The following is a 25,307-nucleotide window of genomic DNA, read 5'->3' on the forward strand; positions in this document are numbered from 1 at the left end:
CCAGGGCAAAAATTATTGTACGAGCATTGTGGGACAAGGACCAGGGCTGGGACGACCCCATTCCCGCACACCTTGCATCCACCTGGAGAGAGTGGGAGATGGAGCTCCACTCACTCCCAGGCGTTAATATGCGCCGAAGCTACTTCCCACCCACGGTGAGGCCAGAGACATGTAAAATGGACTTACACGTCTTCAGTGACGCCTCAGAGGTCGCATACGGATCAGTAGCCTACTTGCGGGCCCAAGGAAAGGGGGGAGAGATCTACACAGCATTTGTCCTCGCCCGCTCGAGAATAGCCCCACGCAAGCAACAATCTATCCCACGCCTAGAGCTCTGCGCAGCCCTAGCCGGAGCACACCTAGCCACGCTCATCCAACGTGAGCTCACCATACCGGTGTCTAGAACAATCCTGTGGTCAGATTCCACGACAGTACTCGCCTGGATCAAATCGGACTCATGCAAGTACAAAGTCTTCGTGGGAGTCAGAGTCACCGAGATTCAAGACTTAACCGAAGAGTTAACCGGAGAAACAGAGTGGCGCTACGTTGATACAAAACAGAACCCAGCTGACGTCATCACCCGGGGAATGCCCCTAGATGACCTCACCCGTCGCAATGTCTACAGTGACGGCCCAGCATTCCTAAAGCTTCCGGAAGGAGAGTGGCCCACGCCTATCCCGAGGAAAGCCAGTCAGGAGGAGGCTGAGAATAAGAAGCCTGTGTTCTGTGGATTGAGCACTGTTATCTCCGCAGACCCCAACACACTCCTGATGGGGCGGCTAGATCCCGCGTTACCCCAGACAATGTACCGGCCTGAAGAAGCGAACGGCCGACGAATGTGGAGGTACAGCCAAGTATTAGCCGACAAGTTTTGGAGCAGTTTCCTACTGCACTACCTACCGTCTCTACAGACCCGCCAGAAGTGGGTAAAGGAGAGAGACAATTTGACAGAAGGAACAGTCGTCATGATTATTGATCAATCACTGCCCAGAGCTATGTGGCCGGCCGGCCGCGTAAGCAAAGTGATCACCGGTGCCGACGGCAAGGTCCGAGCAGCTGAAGTGCTTGTCCAGGGTCGCACTTACACCCGTCCCGTGGCGAGGCTCATAGAACTGCCCCGACTCCCAGACACAATCGATGATGACCATGACCCTATAACCCTATGACTTTGTGAAGTTGACTGACCCCTACAGCAAACCCTTATGTGTAAATAGACAACGCGATTAATCTGTCTCTGCTTAACTGATTAGGTCTGGGACCAATCAGGGGGTGGCTGTTGTGAAGGGCCAGATTAAACCGAATATATATATTTATTATATATATTTAATTGTATTTGTATATTCTCTAATATTCCCTGATATCCCTTGTATATTCCTTGTACAATATGCATTGAATATCCATTCTAGCCTACTGAACATCCCATAATAGTCTCCATTCTACTATTGGTCGAGACCTTGGTGCCAGGCTGCCATACCCCCCAGACCCAGTTCAAACGTACCGCTCAACATGTACGAACAAGTCCTAGTTCCGCGTAGGAATCTGGCTACCGCACCACTAATGGGACTATTTGTTCATAGTGCGTATATATACTGCGCTACTAAAGTAGGACTTCCTTTTCAGTCCAGTTTCTTACCCTCCAATAGAGTCACAGACGTAAAGCCTCCCCGCGACGCCACGTGTGGGAGTAAGGCCAAGTTCGGCCTACCATCGGTATTGAGACATCGTGTATATTAATATTTGAATAGTCATATTTGGCACTATATCGTCGAGTTGGACGTAGTCTATTAAGCTAATAATAGTCTGTTAATATATAGTGCTTCGTGCGGTGAGAATACTACCGTAGTCAGCACCCCATCGTTTCGGGCAGAAAACTGGCTGCTTAACCAGGATGATCGACCCCATGTGAGATTGCACCCGAGGAGCCCCAGAGCCGACGAGCGAGTGGACCTGTATACCGGATTATTCTACCGACGACAGCCCGCCTTCCCAGGCACGGATTATGCTTTGTATACGTTGATTATTCCATGGATAAAGACCCCCGACACTGCCGTGTGTTGGAACCCCCCCCCCTGGAGAGGACGCAAGGTGAGGAGACGCTCTGCAAGACGAGGTCGCTTCACGTCTCTCCTCCGTGGACCGGAGGACGCCGGCCCACAAAGAGTCCATCTGCTTTCATCTGCGGTCCAAGGATCGCCGGCGCATTGAACGGCACTACAGTGGGTTCACCTGGGATACCCTTGGCCGGATGAGGCAGCCGGACTCTACCCCCCCCCCTTCCTACTCCTGTCGGCTTACAAGCGACCGGATTAACCCCCCCTAGTGTATCCAGTCTATAATCATTAAAGTATCATTGCTGTTATTCCTTAACTATTCCAGGTCGTATATGTACCACCTGCGCCTTCAGAGATTGGACATTCTCTATTGATATACCGACGAATACTCTTGCCATAAAAGTGCATACTAATTCCCATTCATAAATGTGATTGATTTGATTAAGTGCTTGCTCTACACACCATCGCTGTGTAGAAATAAAGACCTATTTCTAATTCGTACATTTGTGTTGGATCCGTTTCATCTACGTGACAGTGTTCATCATAATATATTTATGCCGAGTACTGGGTGGCCGAATATTAAGTACAAAGGTAGTGGTAGTAAGTATCATATCTAGTAATACAGTCAGGGAATTGTACCCCTCAGTTACATTGACCGATTTGGAAAATATTTAAGAATTTGCCCTGATGTCAGCCTATGTGCAAGGTTTTATCCACATCGGATCATAAATCTAGAAGTTATGGCTGGTGCAGACAGACAGACAGAACCCCAGGAGTGATTGCAATACCCCTTCCAGTGCTTTGCACTGTGCAGGTGTAACACATGTTAAAATTGAAATAAAAAAAAATAAATAATGAAAAATACAAAACTATAACAACCTTGCTCTGATGCAGTACTTCAACCATATAACAGTAAAAGTCTCAATTGAAAACAATATGAACAAAATAACAATTTTAGCGGGGGGGGGGGGGGGGGGGGGGGGCAGTTTGTGAAGGCAGGGTGGCTCAGCGCACATATTCAGTGATAGGGGAAACACTCACTCCCTGTTCTATCCTACTCCATTCAGGGCTCCTTATGGAGAGACGTTTAACATTTGGTTAAAATACACACACACACACACACACACACACACACACACACACACACACACACACACACACACACACACACACACACACACACACACACACACACACACACACACACACACACACACACACACACACACACACACACACACACACACACACACACACACACACACACACACACACACACAATGACTGGAGTCTGGAGAGAAAACAGAGATGGATAGAGAGGTGGAGGCCAGCAGTGGTGGAGGAATGAGGCATACTGGGGACAAGGATGAGAAATTAAATGCAGCTTCAGTTCATAGATGTTAGAATGTGTGTGAAGTCCTGCCTCGCTCTCCACAACACAACTGGAAAGTGGGATTGCCTAATATTCAATTACTTTGAAGCCTTTCATCATGCTAAAATTTTTCTTTTTTTATGAGAAAGAATAAAGGGGGTTGCAGGTACAAACCCCCAAATCTACATTAATTGCAATTTAAAACAGAACAGATGAAATTGAGTAACTGTTGGCTGCCATTCCATGACATCACCCAGTGCATGTATACCAGAATTGGACCACTGATGAGCTACAAAACAAGAGTCTGGGTGTGCCACTTAGGGCTAGATCCACAAAGAATGGATTGCACGGAGCAAGTTGCACCCTTACTTACAATTCATTATGAATTGAAAATGGGGGACCCTGATGTAAACAAGACGAAAGTCTTTCTCTGGTCTGCATCCCCTTAACAATTGTGTGTATTGAGCCGTACTGTATTGTACCCATTCTGCAATCTGTTAATAAAATGTTCATTCAATCAATCAATCTGCACGGTGATTGATTGAATGACATTTTTATTAACAGATTATAAAAACCAACCTACACTGTTTCAATGAGATACAGCATCTGTGAATAGTATGTTCTGTAGGGGGATGGGTGCAACCATATCTCTCTCTCTCTCTCATCCAGGGGACCTCAGCATCTGAATCAAACCAACTTAGTGAAGGCTCATGCTTCAGGCTTCACCATGCTAATCTTTGATAAAGAAAAAAAACATTGTCAGCTAAAATGGCCATCTTCATCAGTCCACGCACATCATAGTTTTTCATCAGTCCATCTTCATCAGTACATGCACATCATCATCTTCATCAGTCCATGCACACATGACATGTCTCTTTGGAAAGCTTGGTTGAGTGATGGTGTTAAAAACTGCAAATTCGTCATCGTCATTCACCTGCAAGCAACACAACAGCCTGCAGCAGATGCTTGGAGGTACATGGAGGCCACTGATTATAAAGGTGTCGCTTGCTGTGTCCTGGATACGCCTGAAAAGAAATAACAGGACAGGGGAGATGCAGTATCATTAATCTCACACAGGAGTGAGATTCTGACGGGAACATTGATGGGGAATGATCTTGTTAAGCAGCCGATTCTTCGCGGAGGCGGACGACAGAGTCTTTGGTCGAGGGTGGGATTTAACGAAATGCCACGTTGCACCGTGGAGAGATTCAGAGTACAGCGAAGAATGCACGACCTTGGATAGAGAGAGCTAACAAAGTATTTATACAGGGAGTAGAGAAAACTGAGTGGGTGCATTGTAGAGATACGGGGCGAGTGATGTAGACAGATGGAGGAGAGTGACGTACTGTATACAGATGGGGAGAGTCACAGAGAGGTAGGGGAGAAGTGATAAGAAAGTGTATGACATAGGGGTGAGTGACGTAGATGGGTAGGAGAGAGGTGTGTGTGTGTGTGTGTGTGTGTGTGTGTGTGTGTGTGTGTGTGTGTGTGTGTGTGTGTGAAAGTACAGAGTGTATGCTGATTCATGATGGAAGTCATCTGTGTTGCAGGGTGGTTTCTGTGTCGTGTTGACTCATGTATACTGTGTTAGAAGAACCACACTGTTTGTTTGTGTCTGTTTCTCTGTCTTCTGTCTGTCTGTCTCTATCTCTCTCTGTGTATCTCTGTCCCTTTGCTGTGGCCCATGTATCACGGGTGAGATTAGTGTCAAGGCTTTCTTCTCGCTGTGGTTGACCTTGCTTTACAATGATGGTCCATGTCATAGATCACTCCATTGTCACAGCTGTGTGTGTGTGTGTGTGTGTGTGTGTGTGTGTGTGTGTGTGTGTGTGTGTGTGTGTGTGTGTGTGTGTGTTTGTTTTTCTATCCTGCTGGGGACCATGACCTGACATATCACTCACGCCGTGGGGACCCATTTTTCCCGTGGGGACCGAGTCCTGGTCCCCACGGGCACGAGCATTGCAATCAATAGAAAACAGCTTGCTGATATGCCTGGTGCTATTTTTTTTGAGAAAAAAAAAAGGTCCCCTGGAAGTAAATTTTCAAGACTTTGTGTGTGCCCTTGTGGTTACACACGGTATTGCGGTGTGTGAGTTTGCTTGGCGGGGTCCGGTTCCTGAATCTGTGTGTGTGTGTGCCCTTGTGGTTACACACAGTATTGCATGTGTGCGCTCTTGTGGTTACACACGGTATTGCAGTGTGTGTGTGTAAGTGTGTAACATTTGGTCATTTGTGCACATAGTACCACTATAAAAACAATAGTCCTCATTTCATTGGACTGTAAATTGAATTACTGTATTCAAAGGGTTGAAAATGTTATTAACAGATTGCACATTACACACTGGTGCTGTAGAGACATCACATTACACACTGTGTAGTGCTGTAGACATTGATTGATTGATTGATTGATTGATTGATTGATTGATTGATTGATTGATTGATTGATTGATTGATTGTACATTTTATTAACAGATTGCAAAATGGGTACAATACAGTACGGCTCAATACACACAATTGTTAAGGGGGTGCAGACCAGAGAAAGACTTTCGTCTTGTTTACATCAGGGTCCCCCATTTTCAATTCATCATAACATACATTACATACATGACATACAGATAGACAGTACTGTTACATCCAGACATTTATGACATACCAGATCTACAAATATACAGTACTGTTTAAGAGTACAATGTCTGTCATATATTGTAGACCCTGGCGTTGGAAACTCTGATTAATAGACAGTTTCTAAGAAGAGAGTACTGTTACATTATATACATTTGAGAGTATATACATTTGAGGGGGAAGAAACTGTACATTGGAGGAGGTTGGGTAGGTGGGGTGGGGGGGGGGGTGAGTAGGTGGGGTGGAAGGCGGGGACTCTGTCTGTAAATAAACAGTACTGTATATTTGTATATCTTGTATGTCATAAATGTTATGATTTGACTGCCTCTTTGAACTGCTCAGGCAAGCGATACCGGAGTCTCAGGGAAAGCACAGAGATACTCAGAAGGAGCTTCTATCCCCAGGCCATCAGGATGCTCAACGACAATAACACTATGTAACAAACCATCAAATACACTCACAGCACACACATCCACACGTACACACTCACTTTAAATAAACAACTCACTGTAGCACCCACTTTAGACACTTTAACACACTTTATATTTATTGGTAAAGAGATTTGCACTACAACTGATACGTCATTGCACCTTACCCTAAGTTGTACCTCATCCCACTTCTGCATTGTACTGTATATTATATTGTAACTCAGTAACCTTTTCTCTACTCTCCATTGTATATTGTATATATCATGCATATTGAACACTTTTGTTTACACTTTCTATTTTATACTTATTTTATACTTATCTATTTTTATCTAGCCCACTCTCAGGAGCAAAACAGAAAGAAGCATTTCATATAAAAGTATTCTGTATTTTTGTATGACAACTAATAAAGAAACTTGATTAATTGAAAATGGGGGACCCTGATGTAAACAAGTCTTTCTCTGGTTTGCATCCCCTTAACAATTGTGTGTATTGAGCCGTACTGTATTGTACCCATTCTGCAATCTGTTAAATTAAATGTTCAATCAATCAATCAAACCATACAAGCTAGCTGTCTAGTTAGCTTGCATTAGCTCACTCTAATTAGCTCGCTAGCTAGATTGCTAGTTAGTATGATAAGCCAAAAGCTTATCATAAAAAAACACATATATTGACAGAATCATTGGTCCAAGTCATAACTGGTAGCTAGCTAATGCGATCTAGCTTGCTAGCATGAGCTATCTTACTAACTACATAGTTAGCACAAGCTAGCTTGCTAACTAGCTAGCGCAAGCTAGCTTGCTAAACAGGAAGCTGACTTGCTAACTAGCTAGCGTGAGCTAGCTTGCTAAATGGGTACAATACAGTACGGCTCAATACACACAATTGTTAAGGGGATGCAGACCAGAGAAAGACTTTCGTCTTGTTTACATCAGGGTCCCCCATTTTCAATTCATCATAACATACATTACATACATGACATACAGATAGACAGTACTGTTACATCCAGACATGTATGACATACCAGATCTACAAATATACAGTACAGTACTGTTTAAGAGTACAATGCCTGTCATATATTGTAGACCCTGGCGTTGGAAACTCTGATTAATAGACAGTTTCTAAGAAGAGAGTACTGTTACATTATATACATTTGAGAGTATATACATTTGAGGGGGAAGAAACTGTACATTGGAGGAGGTTGGGTAGGTGGGGTTGGGGGGGGGGGGGTGAGTAGGTGGGGTGGGAGACGGGGACTCTGTCTGTAAATAAACAGTACTGTATATTTGTATATCTTGTATGTCATAAATGTTATGATTTGACTGCCTCTTTGAACTGCTCAGGCAAGCGATACCGGAGTCTCAGGGAAAGCACAGAGATACTCAGAAGGAGCTTCTATCCCCAGGCCATCAGGATGCTCAACGACAATAACACTATGTAACAAACCATCAAATACACTCACAGCACACACATCCACACGTACACACTCACTTTAAATAAACAACTCACTGTAGCACCCACTTTAGACACTTTAACACACTTTATATTTATTGGTAAAGAGATTTGCACTACAACTGATACGTCATTGCACCTTACCCTAAGTTGTACCTCATCCCACTTCTGCATTGTACTGTATATTGTATTGTAACTCAGTAACTTTTTCTCTACTCTGCATTGTATATTGTATATATCATGCATATTGAACACTTTTGTTTACACTTTCTATTTTATACTTATTTTATACTTATCTATTTTTATCTAGCACACTCTCAGGAGCAAAACAGAAAGAAGCATTTCATATAAAAGTATTCTGTATTTTTGTATGACAACTAATAAAGAAACTTGATTCATTGAAAATGGGGGACCCTGATGTAAACAAGTCTTTCTCTGGTTTGCATCCCCTTAACAATTGTGTGTATTGAGCCGTACTGTATTGTACCCATTCTGCAATCTGTTAAATTAAATGTTCAATCAATCAATCAAACCATACAAGCTAGCTGTCTAGTTAGCTTGCATTAGCTCACTCTAATTAGCTCGCTAGCTAGATTGCTAGTTAGTATGATAAGCCAAAAGCTTATCATAAAAAAACACATATATTGACAGAATCATTGGTCCAAGTCATAACTGGTAGCTAGCTAATGCGATCTAGCTTGCTAGCATGAGCTATCTTACTAACTACATAGTTAGCACAAGCTAGCTTGCTAACTAGCTAGCGCAAGCTAGCTTGCTAAACAGGAAGCTGACTTGCTAACTAGCTAGCGTGAGCTAGTTTGCTAAATGGGTACAATACAGTACGGCTCAATACACACAATTGTAAGGGGATGCAGACCAGAGAAAGACTTTCGTCTTGTTTACATCAGGGTCCCCCATTTTCAATTCATCATAACATACATTACATACATGACATACAGATAGACAGTACTGTTACATCCAGACATGTATGACATACCAGATCTACAAATATACAGTACAGTACTGTTTAAGAGTACAATGCCTGTCATATATTGTAGACCCTGGCGTTGGAAACTCTGATTAATAGACAGTTTCTAAGAAGAGAGTACTGTTACATTATATACATTTGAGAGTATATACATTTGAGGGGGAAGAAACTGTACATTGGAGGAGGTTGGGTAGGTGGGGTTGGGGGGGGGGGGTGAGTAGGTGGGGTGGGAGACGGGGACTCTGTCTGTAAATAAACAGTACTGTATATTTGTATATCTTGTATGTCATAAATGTTATGATTTGACTGCCTCTTTGAACTGCTCAGGCAAGCGATACCGGAGTCTCAGGGAAAGCACAGAGATACTCAGAAGGAGCTTCTATCCCCAGGCCATCAGGATGCTCAACGACAATAACACTATGTAACAAACCATCAAATACACTCACAGCACACACATCCACACGTACACACTCACTTTAAATAAACAACTCACTGTAGCACCCACTTTAGACACTTTAACACACTTTATATTTATTGGTAAAGAGATTTGCACTACAACTGATACGTCATTGCACCTTACCCTAAGTTGTACCTCATCCCACTTCTGCATTGTACTGTATATTGTATTGTAACTCAGTAACTTTTTCTCTACTCTGCATTGTATATTGTATATATCATGCATATTGAACACTTTTGTTTACACTTTCTATTTTATACTTATTTTATACTTATCTATTTTTATCTAGCACACTCTCAGGAGCAAAACAGAAAGAAGCATTTCATATAAAAGTATTCTGTATTTTTGTATGACAACTAATAAAGAAACTTGATTCATTGAAAATGGGGGACCCTGATGTAAACAAGTCTTTCTCTGGTTTGCATCCCCTTAACAATTGTGTGTATTGAGCCGTACTGTATTGTACCCATTCTGAAATCTGTTAAATAAAATGTTCAATCAATCAATCAAACCATACAAGCTAGCTGTCTAGTTAGCTTGCATTAGCTCACTCTAATTAGCTCGCTAGCTAGATTGCTAGTTAGTATGATAAGCCAAAAGCTTATCATAAAAAAACACATATATTGACAGAATCATTGGTCCAAGTCATATAGCTAGCTAATGCGATCTAGCTTGCTAGCATGAGCTATCTTACTAACTACATAGTTAGCACAAGCTAGCTTGCTAACTAGCTAGCGCAAGCTAGCTTGCTAAACAGGAAGCTGACTTGCTAACTAGCTAGCGCGAGCTAGCTTGCTAAATGGGTACAATACAGTACGGCTCAATACACACAATTGTTAAGGGGATGCAGACCAGAGAAAGACTTTCGTCTTGTTTACATCAGGGTCCCCCATTTTCAATTCATCATAACATACATTACATACATGACATACAGATAGACAGTACTGTTACATCCAGACATTTATGACATACCAGATCTACAAATATACAGTACAGTACTGTTTAAGAGTACAATGCCTGTCATATATTGTAGACCCTGGCGTTGGAAACTCTGATTAATAGACTGTTTCTAAGAAGAGAGTACTGTTACATTATATACATTTGAGAGTATATACATTTGAGGGGGAAGAAACTGTACAACTGTACAAACAAAACTGTACATTGGAATATTGACAAGACCATACTTGGTAATTTACTGTACATTGGAGGGGGTTGTGTTAGGACAATTACAGGGGCCAGTTTAGAATTGCAGTCTCCCGGATCTATTGTACATTCAAAGTAAAGCTGTAGCAGCCAATCTACGATGAATTGAAAATGGGGGACCCTGATGTAAACAAGACGAAAGTCTTTCTCTGGTCTGCATCCCCTTAACAATTGTATGTATTGAGCTGTACTGTACTGTACCCATTCTGCAATCTGTTAATAAAGTTTTCATTCATTCATTCATCAACTATAGATGTAGGCAAAGAAGTTTATGCCTGTATTTTTTTACTGTTGTGAAGCACTTTGAACTGCAATTTCTGTATGAAAAGTGCTATACAAATAAAATTATTATTATTATATTATTATATTAATATGTATTAATATGTAATATGTACCTACACAAATAATTTGTTTTGTCCATTGAGCAAATTAACTGTACGTTATCTCTCCAAACAAACAAGCACACGTCGTCAAGAACATGTCCTGAGTTTTGCCCAAGCCCAGAGCTGCTTAAAAATATACTGAATTCTGTGGTCCCCACGTTTACCAATGCTCTAACCGCATTCGCCCATCCCCCACCCAGGTGCAATTCACACACACCGGTCCCCATCATGGCTATTCCCATCCCCCCACTTAGCTTCACCTCGAGGGAGTCGAGGCTGCAGTAACCTCGTTCCCAGCTTTATCGTGAGAAGGTGCTGTGAGCAGGTACTTTCAGTTCAGACTGGACTGAGAGGGCAGTAGCATGTACTCACAGAGACCAATATATGAAGATACATTATTGCTAAGGAATGCTAAGACAAGGTAAGCCAATTAAAAAAAAGCGAAATATGTTGGGCCAGTATATTGGTTGAATTGATTGGTTCATGACTTCATGGTTAAACAACGATTAGCATGCTAAGCTAGTTTCTGTTTAGACTATACTGAATTCGGCCGAATACGTTAGTCATAACTGGTAGCTAGCTAATGCGATCTAGCTTGCTAGCATGAGCTATCTTACTAACTACATAGTTAGCACAAGCTAGCTTGCGCAAGCTAGCTTGCTAAATAGGAAGCTGACTTGCTAACTAGCTAGCGCGAGCTAGCTTGCTAAACAGGAAGCTAACTTGCAAACTAGGTTGCAAGCTAGCAACACAGCTATAACTTGTATGGTAGTAATACATAATGGTAGTAAGACTAGATTACAGTAATAGCTTGCTAGATATACTGTTCAGGCTAAAGGATCATGCTAATCTGGCCAAAGGAACTAGCTATTTGCTAGACATCACAAGCTATAGCTCAAGCACATCAAGTCCTTTCAGACTATAGAAACCCTAACTCTAACCCTAACCCTAGGGTGAAAGGTGTAATACATTTATGCAGTTTGCTCAGTGGTGGCCAAAATTATTAGAACACTTGGCATATTTAAGAGTTTTCAGTTGTTGTTGTTGTTCTTCAATTGACCATTAAAATAGTATCACTGTTAGCTAGCCAAATTCGTTAGCTGATGTTAGCTTCTGCAGGGCAGTATCACTGGCAGTGTTAGGTATCCTAGCTAGCTAACTGTAAAGGACAGGAACAGTCAATTATCATGTTTTTGTTTCATTTTGTGAAAAATGCACTTTGTAATATATTTGCTTTTCAAAAGCTCATAAACACTGTTGGTGACTTGAGCATAATTATTAACTTAGCTACTGTAGCTGTTCTTGTCATTTTAAGCTATCATGAATGCAATGCTTTTTACTATAATTATATAATTTTCTTATCTCTCCTAGGGTCATTATTGAAGTATTTTGGCACCCCACCTCCTGCCTATAATGTGCAAGAGGATACCAGCCCAGGTGGATATTGACCAAGCTCAGGAGGACACACTAGCCAAGGTACATGATCCCTTTCAAAGTGCTCATATTCATAACTGTTCTTAAAGTCTTACATTTAATAATCACAATTTTGGGCCTTAAAAAGTCAGTCTTAAATGGTATCTTTGATTAGGAAATGACTTCTATGTTGCGATAACTTCTCTCTATCATGTTTAAATGTGTTTGGGGGGGAAATGTCGGGGCTGCCTGAATACTTTAGACAACAAATGTTTGTTTCCGCGTCTCTGATTGGCCAGGTCATTTCTGGTCATGTGACATGTACGCCCAATCGTGGGACCGTAAGTTTCTACACTGGTTAAGCTCAGGTGCTCTTTCGGAGTTGGTTAAGGTTAGAGTTTGTCTTAGACTTAGAGCATGGCGATAGAACACCTGCCCTTCTTTCGACGGTTAAGCTTAGCCACTCTTTCGAAGTTGGTTAAGGTTAGAGTTTGTCTTAGAGCATGGCGATAGAACGCCAGGTAGTTTGCAGGCTGTTAGACCCGGAAATAGGCGCAGAACTTGCTGTCCCACGATTGGCGCACATGTCACATGACCTGGCCAATCAGAGCGCAAAACTTGCACGCGGAAACAAACATTTGTTGTTGAAAGTATTCACCCGTCCGGGCTGCGGAGTAACAGCCTATCAGGCCAATACATATGGAATTACTTCTTAGTCATTTTCCTTAATAGTTCTTTAGATATTTATTAGATTCCATTGAAAGGGGTCTTAAAAAGGTCTTAAAAATTCTTAAATGTAACCTGTTGAAACTTGCAGGAACCCTGTCCGTTACCTTCAGTGAGACCATAACACCTGCCCATCATGAAGATGACGTGTCACCCACCTCTACAAGCAGCAGTATTACCATCACCACTAAAGGTTTGACCTCACAAGACCCTGCACTATGGCCAAGTGTCATAGGCCATACCCAACAATGTTGTAATAAACGTTGTTATTTTGCTACCTTTACGATTAATTGCGAATATTTTCATCTTGAGCTATAGATTGTGGATAAATACGCACAGAAAGGTACACCATGCCAACGTTAATGCTTTATTTATCTAAAACGAGACTATTTAGAAATGGTAAATGGGGAAATACATTGCATTCCACAGAGGGTGGAACAGGAAAAAAACGAAAATGACGTAACCACTACACCTCCCTATACAGGTCAAAGATAGTTTCCTCCCCAAAATACAGCGAACATGGCTTCTGTATTCGGTTAGCACAGACTCAGTCTTCTGTTTGATATTATAAAAAAAAAAATTATGAATAAATGCCTTGTAGTTAAAAAAAAGCTTGAATTTCTGACTTCTTTATTACATTTCTTTTTTTTTATCTCTCCCGTCCTCCCCAATTTTTTAACTAACCAGCCACCACTGACACACAGTGGGGGATGTTTTAAAAAAATAATTGTCTACTGTCTAACTGTATCCATGCATGTTTGACTGTGCCTGCAGGTGAGAACTCATCAAGAAGGTGTCTCAAGTGTACCTACACAATCTACAGATGGACGACAGCACAGTCTGCAGCACGTGAGCCCACAAAGGCAGCATTTATTGACCCAGAGACCTCAGACAGCCACAGCCGGTCCACGTCTGAGAGCCCAATAGCAGAGGCCACTGGAGGCCAGAGCAATCATGATCGTTCACCAGGTCAGAGCCGGTATCAAAGAGTCAATTATAGGCACAACTCCCAATATTATACGTGTACAAACACTGTGGGCTAGATCCACAAAGAATGGATTGCATGGTGCTAATTGCACCATTACTTACAATTCATCATGAATTGAAAATGGGGGACCCTGATGTAAACAAGACGAAAGTCTTTCTCTGGTCTGCATCCCCTTAACAATTGTGTGTATTTAGCCGTACTGTACTTCTCTGGATCATGTTTAAATGTGTTTGGGGGGGAAATGTACAGGCTGCAAAGTAAGCAGTATGGTAATAGCGAATACATGGAATTACTTCTTAGTAATTGTCCTTAATAGTTCTTTGCTGGTATGGCAACATATTAGATTATATTGAAAGTGGTCTTAAAAGGTCTTAAATGTAACCTGTTGAAACTTGCAGGAACCCTGTCCGTCAACATCCACCTTCAGTGAGACCATAACACCTGCCCATCATGAAGATGACGTGTCGCCCACCTCTACAAGCAGCAGTATCACCTCCACCACCACCACTAAAGGTTTGACCTCACAAGACCCTGCACTATGGCCAAGTAGGCCATACCCAACAATGTGGTATCAAGGGGACCAATACAGGTCAAAGATATTGTTTTTCCCCAAAATCCAGCGAACATGGCTTCTGTATTCGGTGTAGTCAGTCTTCTGTTTGATATTATAAAAAAAATATATATGATGAATAAATGCCTTGTAGTTAAAGAAAGCTTGAATTTCGGACTTCTTTATTACTTTTAATCTCTCCCGTCCTCCCCAATTTTTTAACGCACCAGCCACCAATGACACACACATTGTGGGATGTTTTAAAAATAAAATGTTTGCTTCACCAAAAAATTTGGTCAGCAGCCGCCACTGCACATCACATTTACCATTTACCATATAGTCCCTTTTGAGCCATGTCTTCAGGCTGGACTTGAATCTAACAGCATTGACTTACGATTTTCAGGTCACTGGGCAGACAGCTGCAGAATACAAAAATTACTCCTTCCCCATACAACTCCTGTATCTGACTGGCACAACCAAGATATTTCACAGATGTTTTGTCGGTGAGAACAGTATCTCCTATTCTAATGTTAAAACCTGGTGATTTTCTGAGCCTGACCTTTGACCCAAATAGGATGGACTCAGTCTTCCCCACATGGAGGGACAGCTTGTTGTAGCCTAGCCAGTCACTAACCATCTCTAGTTCTGCACTCAATATCTGCTCAACCACTTGTTTGTCTTTATGAGACACTAGTAAGACCTCGGTTTACTGTATTACATGGTCAACAATTGTGGTTATAATTTCATTTGAGACAGATGTTCTTACATTTACATTTACATTTAGTCATTTAGCTGACGCTTTTATCCAAAGCGACTTACAAGTTCTGTACGACAAGCCATCAGGAAGGGCACAACTCTATCAGCTGAGTAACAATGTTCATCAAAGTGTTGAGTGCTACAGTGTAGGTTAGTTTATTAGGACAAGTGCATGACAGTATGGTTAGTTAGGGTTAGGGTTTTTTTTTTTTTTTTTTTTTTTTCAGATAATGGTTGAAGAAGTGCGTCTTTAGTCGACGGCGAAAGATTGGACGTGTTTCGGCTGTCCTAACTGGGGTGGGTAGTTCATTCCACCATTGTGGGGCAAGGACTGAGAATAGGCGACTTCTCTTTGATGACCCTCCCGGAGCTTGGATAGGAGTAGGTCTGAGGCGGCCAGAAGATGCAGAGCGTAGGGGTCTTGAGGGTGTGTAGTTAGAGACCATTGACCGGAGGTAGGCGGGAGCAGTTCCCTTTGCCGCACGGTATGCTTGGTCGAGGGCCTTGAAGCGGATTCGTGCAGCAATGGGGAGCCAGTGCAGGTCCCTAAGAAGTGGGGTGACATGGGCCGACTTCGGTAGGTTTGAGATCAGGCGGGCCGCTGCGTTCTGAATGAGTTGAAGAGGCTTAGTGGCAGTGGCCGGGAGGCCAGCGAGCAGTGCGTTGCAGTAGTCGAGGCGGGAGATGACTGTTGATTGGACGAGGAGTTGGGTGGCTTCTTTTGTCAGGAAGGGGCGGATCCTTCTGACGTTGCTCAGGAGGAATCGGCAGGTTCTGGTTGTCGCTGCGATGTGAGCAGAGAAGTTCAACTGGTCGTCGAGGACAACACCAAGGTTCTTGGCGGTCGGGGACGCGGTCACAGCTGCATTCTCGACTGTGATGGAAAGGTCGGTCAGGGGGGAGGATTTGGCCGGCAGGTGGAGCAATTCTGTTTTGCTTAGGTTCAGTTTGAGGTGGTTGGTCGTCATCCAGGCGGAGATGTCGGACAGACAGGCCGAGATCCGCTCAGAGACGTGGATATCTGAGGGAGGGAAGGAGAGGAAGAGTTGAGTATCGTCGGCATAACAGTGGTAGGAGAAGCCATGAGACGTGATAATGTTACCCAGTGATTTAGTGTAGAGGGAGAAGAGAAGGGGTCCTAAAACCGAGCCCTGGGGGACACCCGTCCGCAGGGGGCGGGTGGCCGACAGGGTCCCTCTCCATGACACTTGGTAGGAGCGGTCATTGAGGTATGATGACAACCATGTCAGCGCAGAGCCAGCCACTCCCATTCCTGCGAGGGCCGCGAGGAGGATCTGGTGGTTGACTGTGTCGAAGGCTGCAGATAGATCTAGGAGAATCAGGACAGAGGAGAGGCCTTTCGCTTTTGCTAAGTGAAGTGCCTCTGTGACCGCAATGAGGGCTGTCTCTGTGGAGTGACCAGTCCTGAAGCCTGACTGATTAGGGTCTAGGAGGTCATTCTGTAAGAGATAAGCAGTAAGTTGGTTGGATACAGCACTGCCTTCTTCTGCCTCCTTGGCCACGACCCCGTCCATGACCCTGTCCTTCGTTGTGCAACCTCAGCTGCACCAACTTGCTCCATGTTGCTCCTTTCTTCAGGTTTATAAGCAGCTTTTTATGTAGTGGTGAAGATATTATCAATTGTATTGCAATGCTACTCACCTGGGCAAGGCTGTTGAAGGTAATGAGACAACAAACACCTGTTGGAATTGATTTAGTGATCTGCCTGTGTAGCAATAAGCAATTGAACATTGATGTAGTATTAGGTGGCTGTATTCTGAGACTGGAGCATATGATTTAGAGTTTTGCACTTTGTATTAACAGTTTTGCACTTGATATGTAAGCATAGCATTTAGTATCTTAGAGTATGCATTTTTAAAGTCAGTTTAGCAATTAGCATTTTGAGTTTTGCACATTGAAACTCTGATGTGCAAAATGCGTCAAAGCAGTCGTAAAAAACTGTAACAAGAGCCCCAAACAATGGAAGGTAGTGTATTGTTTTGAATTGATTGTATGTTATGTGCAGTGCCTAACAGTGGTGTTGATAGTATGCCAATGAACATAACAGAGATCATTTTGTTTGGCCCCCCCTCTTCCACCCAAACACTCTCCAACAGCCTAGGACAACTCTCCACCCACCTCAAACCCCACGTCAAGAGCCTGGGTGTAATCTTTGATCTTCAAGGCACTATCGGGTGCAGTACCCCTATACATCACCGAGCTCATCACCCCCTACGTAGCACCCAGGTCACTAAGATCCTCCAACCAGGCTCGGCTGCCCCCCCCCCCCCCCCCCGCCCCCCGCACCAGACTAAAAAAGAGAGGTGATCGCTCCTTCAAGGCCGTAGCCCTCAAACTATGGAACCAGCTTCCCCTGGAGATTCGATCTGCCCCTACGCTGGAGACATTTAAGGCCCGTTTAAAAACCCACTTTTATTCCCTAGCCTTCGATTAATCCTGATTCTCAGATACCCTAACCCACACACTCCCATGCAATTTTATCCTGGCCCCTCCCTCTTGTATCTCTTCTTGTGCTCCTCTGTCCCCGGTGTGCTATACTGTACTTTGTGCTCCCCTATCCGCTTGTCCTTTTGTACTGTCCTGTCCTGTTGTGCCTTTTTATATTTGTGTATTTTATAGGACATTGATTTTATGCTTTGACTGTACTGTACAGCACTTTGGTTGGCTCTCGAGCTTTTAAATGTGCTCTATAAATAAATTACTTGACTTGACTATAACCTGTATACAGCCTGATGGGATCCAGCCTTTCTAAAGGGTCTAGAGACATGATTTTAACTGCTAAAATCATTATATTTGTTTGTAAACACACACAAAAAAGAAACATGAAATCCCTCCCCCCCATGGGGACCGGTCCCCATGGGGGGAGGGATTTCAGGTTTCTTTTTTTTTTAAGAGTTGGGAAAATGTCAAGTGGTTTTTGTGTTAACAAAAAATTCAAATGATTTTAGCAGTTAAAATCATGTCTCTAGACCCTTTAGAAAGGCTGGATCCCATCAGGCTGTATACAGTCATGTGGTCCCCATGAGGTAGTATAAACCAGTAGATATCAGATTTTTTTTTTTTTTGGAGAGTTTTGAAAATGTCAAGTGGTTTTTGTGTTAACAAAAAAATATAATGATTTTAGCAGTTAAAATCATGTCTCTAGACCCTTTAGAAAGGCTGGATCCCATCAGGCTGTATACAGTCATTGGTCCCCACGATGTAGCATAAACCCGTATGTGTGTGTGTGTGTGTGTGTGTGTGTGTGAGTCTAAGAGAGAGAGAAATAGAGAGATTGCGTGTGTGTGTGTGTGTGTTTGTGTGTGTGTGTGAGTCTAAGAGAGAGAGAAATAGAGAGATTGTGTGTGTGTGTGTGTGTGTGTGTGTGTGTGTGTGTGTGTGTGTGTGTGTGTGTGTGTGTGTGTGTGTGTGTGTGTGTGTGGAGGTTAATCTGCAAGGAGTGAAGATGGTGGGAGTGAGGACTGCACAGCCACACCCTCACCTTAATCCTTACCTATGTGCAAGCTTCTTGCCCATCCTCCCCCCCCCCCTTAAAAAAGTCCTGTGCGTTGTGGAATGGCGGTAGGTACAGGCCAAGGATGTGGCTGGGAGTGTCTAGCCAAACCATGCACACAGGCGACAATGGAGTGATGGTCGTTGAGACTGCGGGATGGAGCAGCGCATCGCTTCGGCAGCTTCCATTGTGACTGAGCAGCCCCACACTGCTCACCCCTGAGATGGGGAAGGACCTAGAAAAGGTGGTCCAAACATTGTCTGCTCTTCTACTCCGGGCGGTATACCGCAACCGTCGGAGCATCCCCTTTTGCGGTCGAAAAACTAAAATATTAAGAAATAAGCCTTTATGTATTGCTTCGTGGAATGTTCGCACACTGCTGGACCTGGCTGAAACACCTGACAGGCCACACCGCAGGACAGCACTCGTGGCCCTGGAACTCGCAAGGTATAACATCGACATTGCAGCTCTCAGCGAGACTAGACTACATGGAGAGGACTCCCTGACAGAGGTTGGTGCAGGATACACCTTCTTCTGGAAGGGGGTCCCTGAAGGCACTCGCCGCATCCATGGAGTAGGCTTCGCTGTGAAGTCCCAACTGCTGCAACGCATCCCAGAGTCCCCCATCGGTGTTAGCGAACGCTTAATGACATGGCGCATCCCCCTTGCAAAGGGACGCTTCGCCACTCTCCTTAGTGCTTATGCACCAACTTTAGATGCTGAGTTCAACATCAAAGAGGATTTCTACCGAGCCCTCGACTCAATATTACAGAAAACTCCATGGAGTAGGGAAGATAAATGACAACGGGCTTCGGCTCCTCTCCCTCTGTGCAGAACACCACCTGGTCATAACCAACACCATCTTCCAGATGAAGAATAGGTTCAAAACCACCTGGCAGCACCCCCGCTCTAAACACTGGCATCTCCTGGACTATGTGATTGTACGCCAAAAAGACCGACAGGACGTCCTTACCACCCGAGTCATGCGTGGAGCCGAGTGTTGGACTGATCACCTCATGGTCAGATCCAAACTCCTCATGAGTATCCAACCCCGTGGACCGAGGGTAGCACCTAATAAGAAACTAAATTCTGCAGCACTGAACACCCCCACCTCAAAAAACCACCTCCGACAGCTCCTTGCTGAAAACCTCAATAAGATCCCAGAGGAATCAGCTGACTGGCCAGCTCTGCGCCAGGCTATCCACAGCGCAGCCTCTGAGGCACTTGGCCAGACGAGGAAACGACACCAGGACTGGTTTGATTGTAACTCAGCCAAGATACAGTCCCTGCTAAAAACCAAGCATGAAGCCCACAAAGCCCTCCTGTCCTGCCCTGGTTCTCCCACCCTGAAAGCTGCCTTTGCTGCAGCAAGAACAGCAACCCAGCGAGCCCTCCGGACTATGGAGGATGCCTGGTGGATACAGAAGGCGAAGGAGATCCAAAGCCTGGCAGACTGCCACAACATCCAGGGCTTTTACGATGCCATCAAAGCACTGCATGGCCCCAGGAAGCGGGCGACTGCTCCAGTTCGATCAGCCGACGGTTCTAAACTCTTTAAGGACCGACATGAGATCCTCACCCGCTGGGCAAACCACTTTGAGTCTTTACTCAATCACACCAACCCCACTGACCCACATATCCTGGATAATCTCCCAGACATGCCACCAGTCATGCACCTGGACACCCCACCACACTTCTCTGAGACCAGTCAAGCCATTGCGGGTCTAAAGAACAATAAAAGCCCTGGACCCGATGGCATCCCAGCAGAGGTTTTCAAACACGGAGGGTACCTCCTCACGCGCCGTCTGCACCTCCTGATCTGCAACATCTGGGAACATGAGACCCTCCCACAGGACTGGAAGGATGCAAACATTGTGGTCATCTACAAGCAGAAAGGGGACAGAGCAGTCTGCGGAAACAGCCGTGGAATCTCTCTCCTCTCCATCGCAGGGAAAGTGCTGGCGAAGATCATGCTGAACAGGCTGGTGGAAAACATCTCTGAAGCTGCGCTTCCGGAAACTCAATGTGGCTTTCGGAAGACCAGATCCACCACCGACATGGTCTTTGTCCTGAGGCAGCTGCTAGAGAAGAGCAGAGAGCATCGCAAGGATCTTTACATAGCCTTCATAGACCTAAGCAAAGCCTTCGACACCATCAGCCGTGAGCTGCTCTGGAAACACCTCAACAAACTTGGGGTACCACCCAAGTTTCTCTCCATCCTTCAGCAGCTGCATGACGGGATGCAAGCCAGAGTCCAGACGGGTGAACTCCAGTCAGAATCCTTTAAGGTTAATGTTGGGGTGAAGCAGGGCTGTGTCTTGGCTCCGGTGCTCTTTAATCTCCTCCTCTCTGCCGTCACCTGCCTCTTCCGCCGAGCCATGGGACATGAAGACGGTGTCCATGTGGAATACCGCCTTGATGGTAGCCTCTTCAACATCCGCCGGCTCCAGGCACACACAAAGACAAAATCCTGCCAAGTATGTGAGCTACAGTACGCTGATGACTGTGCCATCTTAGCTCACAGTCCAGAGTCTATGCAGCATGCTCTCGACACCATATCCAGCCTGTACCAATCCTTCGGTCTCCAGGTCAACATACAAAAAACCGAAGTCATGTCCCAACTCACTTCCCGAACCTCTACACCTCCCAGTTTTCACATAAACGGTGTTCCACTCAAAACAGTGGATCATTTCACCTACCTCGGCTCCACTTTGTCCTCATGCTGCTCCCTTGACGCGGAGATACACACACCTTATCAATAAAGCGGCATCATCCTTTGGACGCCTACGCAGCAGGGTTTTTGAAAACCGAAACCTGAAGATCAGCACCAAGGTTGCTGTTTACAACGCAGTATGTCTCTCCACTCTGCTCTATGGAGCAGAATCCTGGACCCCATACCGCCGGCACATCACCAACCTGGACGCTTTCCACATCCGTTGCCTCCAAAAGATCCTCGGCCTGACCTGGGAAGATCGAGTCCCCCACACAGACATCCTCAACAACACCAACTCAATCTGTATGGCCGCAGCTGTGGCCAAAAAACATCTTCGTTGGATAGGGCACACCATACGTATGCCTGACCACCGCCTGCCCCGCCAAGTCCTCTATGGCCAACTGAGAGGAGCAAAGCGGGCTGCTGGAGGCCAAAAGAGACGCTTTAAGGACTACACCAGGGACCTCCTAAAGTGTGCAAACATCATGCAGCTTGAAACTCTGGCACTCGACAGATCAGCCTGGCAAGTCACTTGTGCCACTGCAGTTTCCCAAATACACCAAACGAACCAAGACCGAAGATCTGAGAGGCGCACGCAACGACACCAGCGGGCGGCTGGCATCCCCCAGGTATCTGGCTTCCCTTGCGCCATCTGTGGACGGGTGTGCGGCTCAAGGATCGGACTCAACGCCCACGAGAAGTGGCACCAGCGGCAGCGTCGCGCTAGCAGTTAGTAGCAGTTTATGGTTTCAGCGAATTCGTGAACAGATGATACTGGGGATGATAATGGAGAGGAGGTGAAAAGAGACGTTTCTTCTTTCAATATGCAATTCTAATATAAGTATCTTTCAGAGCTGAAACATTTCTTAAACCATTGACATCCATGACATCATCCAGTGCATGTATACCAGAATTGGACCACTGATGAGCTACAAATCAGAGGCCTCCCTTACGTAATGAGGGATTGTGGAATAATGGAGTCTGGGCGTGGCACTGTCCCAAATATGTTGTTTTTCATATTTACGGCAAAGTGATACTGCGTGAGCGATTATTGGGCCAAATGAAATATGCAACCACATTGTTCTCCATGTTTATCCAGGGGACCTCAGAATTTGAATCAAACCAATTTAGTATTTTAATCTAATCTAATCTAGTAAAGGAGGAAATGATAAGTCTCATTCTTCAGGCTTCATCATACTAATCTTTCATAATTTTTAATTTTAATTTTTTAAATAAACACATTGGCTACATTCAGACTGCAGGGAAAAGTGGCCCAAATCAGATTTATTTAGCTCAGATCAGTTTTTCATGCCAGTGTGAACAGCACAAATCACATATCTGATCTTTTCAATTCTGATTTGGGCCATTTTCAAATGTGGTCCTAAATCAGATAGATACAGGTAAGATTTTTTGCAATAGAACCTCATTCTGAACAGTCATATCAGAATTCCTTAAACCTTTATGTCACTCTAGATTGACATTCATCACAATTCTGCACTGGCGGGAGTCACTCGATAAATACAAACTGTGATGGAGGTGGTCAGTGGAGGGACAGTGAGGTGTTTACCTTATGAGTATTTGGGGTGATCAAACTAAAGTTAACACTTATCATAACCGGTCTGTGTTTGAAAGCATATTGAAATAATAAATGGCTCTCTTTCACCTCCTTCTACTATACTCACATAATTAGCTGGCCTCCACTGCACATCAACTTGTAAATTAAACCATACACTGTGACTTCAGTGTCCTCCGTGTTTACATCCATCTTCGTTATTGTTCGTATTTGTTCATCAATCGGATCTGAGTAATAAATCAGAATTGAGCGCAGTGTGAATGTAGCCAGACTTCAGCCTATCGAGTCCGAGTCGGACTTCATCAGCCTGCTGACAAAGAACGACAGGTAGAGAGGGATATAGATACTGAATAAGAGAGGACTCACTCTGGAGACGAACAAACAGAATGACTGATGCGACAGGAGGAGAGAAAGACTGACAGAAGAATAAAGAAAGAAAGACACAGACATCCCAGGTGGCCAGCATACTCGGCCCAATTCCGGCTACCGGTCGGCACACTCGGCATATGTCCGGCACGGCACGCCAACGATGAGCCGGATCTGGCGCGGTAATGGTTGCCGGGGCAGAGCCGACTCGCGCTCGCCAAAGATAAACCGGCTGTGGCCCGGCTCGGCTTGCCGTGCCAGAGCCGACTCGGGCTCGCCAAAGATAAACCGGCTCTGGCACGGCAATGGTTGCCGGGGCAGAGCCGACTCGGGCTCGCCAAAGATAAACCGGCTCTGGCTCGGCAATGGTTGCCGAAGCAGAGCCGACTCGGGCTCGCCAAAGATAAACCGGCTCTGGCACGGCAATGGTTGCCGAAGCAGAGCCGACTCGGGCTCGCCAAAGATAAACCGGCTCTGGCTCGGCAATGGTTTGCGGCGTCGTTTCTTGCGCTAGCCTCTTGTTAGCCAGCATTAGCCTTAATAGCTTTGAGCTAAGAATGATGAACGGGCGAAGGGGGGTAGAGAGAGAGAGGGGGGGGGGGGGGGGAGGGCTCAGCTGACTGCTCCAGCACCAATTACAGAGATCAGAGGGGAGTTGTGTTGGCTTATTTAGACTATAGGGTCAGCGACGTGTAACAAGCCAACAGCCCGGAGTGAGTCTGACCACACAGCCGCCAAACGGTCCCCTTTCCCCGCTGCCTCCGTGGACTTCATGTCGATGTCCATGTGAATGGAAATGGATATTCTAGAAGTGCTAGTTCTGTGGCCTCCACTGAGTGGAGTCATTTGGATGAACACTCTGGTGTTCATCTCCGACCTACTCTCACTCACTGCCGATTTCCATGACAACATGATCCAAATTCTTGGCACCCATCTTATAGCACCAAGGCCAAGGGAGATTACTTTGATACCCAGCACACAAGAGCAAACACACAGTTGGGGCCTTGTTGTTGTGTCTATATATATATATCCAGTCCACAGTACATGGATTGGCTGGATTATGGATGAATTGTTATGTCTGACAAGTTATGTTATATTATTGTATACATGCAGATTTAAACCCCCTTTTAGTCAGACGCGTTCTCTCTCTCTCTCTCTCTCACTCCCTGATTCTATCTAACTTTCCCTCTCTCTGTCTCTATTTCTCTCGCTCTCTCTCTCTCTCGCTTTCTCATTGTATCGTTGTGTATTTCTTATTCTCTCATTGTGTTAGTTTCTTACACGTAGTTTGCTCGCTCTCTCTCTCTCTGTCTCCCCTCTCTCTCTCTCTCTCTCTCTCTCTCTCTCTGTCTCCCCTCTCTCTCTCTCTCTCTCTGTCTCTCTCTCTCTCTGTCTCCCTCTCTCTCTCTCTCTCTCTCTCTCTCTCTCTCTCTCTCTCTCTCTCTGTCTCTCTCTCTCTCGCTCTCTCTCTCTCTATTTGCTCTGTTCATCCTGGAATACTAATTCGCACTGAGCATCATCTCTTTACCTCCGGTCTCCTTGCATGACTCAAAGTATCCGCGATTCTCTCTCTCTACAGTACCTCTCTCCCCATCTGCCTATCTCCTCTCTCTCTCTCTCTTGCTCTCTCTCTCTCTCACTCCATCTGTCCCACTATCCTCCTCCTTTTTTCCTCTTCTAGTGTATGTGAACTCAAGGAAACATGATTGACCACACACACACACACACGTCACACACACACCTTCCCTGTAATGT

Source organism: Notolepis coatsorum (assembly GCF_963971535.1).
Source record: "Notolepis coatsorum genome assembly, chromosome: 19".
Classification (NCBI taxonomy): Eukaryota; Metazoa; Chordata; class Actinopteri; order Aulopiformes; family Paralepididae; genus Notolepis; species Notolepis coatsorum.